This window comes from Columba livia, chromosome W, assembly GCF_036013475.1.
Source record: "Columba livia isolate bColLiv1 breed racing homer chromosome W, bColLiv1.pat.W.v2, whole genome shotgun sequence".
Lineage (NCBI taxonomy): Eukaryota > Metazoa > Chordata > Aves > Columbiformes > Columbidae > Columba > Columba livia.
Window position 1 is genome coordinate 7,740,230 of NC_088641.1, and position 1,918 is coordinate 7,742,147.

Below are 1,918 nucleotides of genomic sequence, written 5' to 3' on the forward strand. Positions count from 1 at the left end.
GATTGGAAACGCCTTTTCCTAATAGCTGAAACATAGGTTTGTGCAGGTCGTGAATGGTAGGTGTCTTCTCTGAGTTCTTTGATTTCCTGCAACAGCTTTTCAAACCGGTCATCAGATTTTTCACACAGTTTCTCTACAGCAGAGACACAAGCCCGTAGAGAACCAGCAAGGCTGTCCTCAAAGTTCCGAAGCTGCTCAATCACTTCATTAATCTCTTGTTGACCTCTAGCTGACCAGACCATTCCTGCCAATGACCTAGCATATGCAGGGGGTGCACTTTGTACAAATCTGCGCCACAGAGATCGTGTACAATTGATTCTATCTGGGTCTGTCCCCTCTTGGTTGTCTGATCCAAAATAGATGATCTCTCGCACAGCTAATTCTCTCAGGAACTGAATACCTCTCTCCATAGTATTCCATTTCCCTAACTTGGATATACAATCTTCCTTGTAGGGAAATCTTACTTTCATAGCTGCCAGGAGTCGGGTCCAGAGACTAGTGGCATTAGACTCTCTTGAAATTGCCCTGTCAATGGTGGAATCTCTTGACAGAGATCCCAGCTGCCTGGCTTCACCACCTTCCAATTCAATTGTTTCTGCCCCATTGTCCCAGCATTGGAGCAGCCAGGTTAAAATATTCTCGCCTTCACGACGACTAAAGTCTTTTCTCAGATCTCTCAGCTCACCTGGAGAAAAGGACCGAGTGGTGGTCACTTCATCTCCTCCCTGTCCTGATGATGCACCTTGGGTTGATGTTGGCCCTGTGCCATCATCTGCTGCACGGGTAGTCTTTCTAGTGACTTTCTTACAACCAGCAACTGATGCTGATATGGGTTTACCATCATTTGATTCATTTCCAGAGTCTGAATGACTGTCACAGTGGTTACAGCAGCAACAGTGCCCAGTGTGTGAAGAAGGGGGGGCTGCCTTGTTAGCCTTTGAGGCTGGAGAAGTAACGTTATCTGCAGCGACCTTGGCAGAGGAACTCTGCGGAGGAGCTGTAGCTTCAGCCTGCGAAGCCGCCGTTGTGGGGGCAGTGGCTGCAGCGGCAGTTTTGGCTGTTTTGCTCTTTCTCGAGCGGCTCGGAGTGCTTTTTGCTAAAGCTTCCGAAGATGCACCGCAAATCTCAGGACAACAAAGAGACGCCAACCTCCTGTTGAACGCCATTTCTCTTAACAGAAGCACAAACTGACACACATTCAGCAAACCAGACAACACCATCACAGTTCTATCAAAACTCCAAGGATATTCAAAGTTCTCTAAAACATTTGTGAACTGTCCTAGCGAAAAAACGAAAGTATTGTTAGTCAGCCTTTCTAAAGATTCGCTCGACCAATTAGCAAACACAGAGCCGTACTGCTCTTTAATCTCTCCTGGAGGCTTTTCAAGGTAAAGCAGAAGCGAGTAGAAATTCATTAGCGGCTGCAGTATAATGAAATAAACCAGTGACAAACCACACAGCATCATCATGACCATTGTCCAGTTCCTTGTTGTTATATAATGAATACTTCGATTTAAAAAGAAAGCCCAACACAGATATGGAATCAGTGAGCACTGTGTAGAAAATAACTGATACAACTTATGCCATAACATCTTTAAATCAGTGTAATTCACTTTGCCTTAAAACAACTAAATAATATCCAAAGCAAAGTATCACAACTCTATGAGTTGGCACTGTGCCAAGAAAACTGAAAGGTACGTCAGAGCAGTGGAAAAGCCAAAAATCTTCAAATTTACCCCTTTCTCTTGCCCCACATTGGGCGCCAATTATCTGTCGAGGGTTAAGATTGCGGGGTGACAATAAAACCCTGGCAGATGTATTGTTAACCCCCTCTTCCCCCCCACACTTCCCCCTCCCGCTCCCCCCTTTTCACTAAGGAGAGGCGATTGGAAGGAAAAGAAGCACAGAGTGAAGAGAG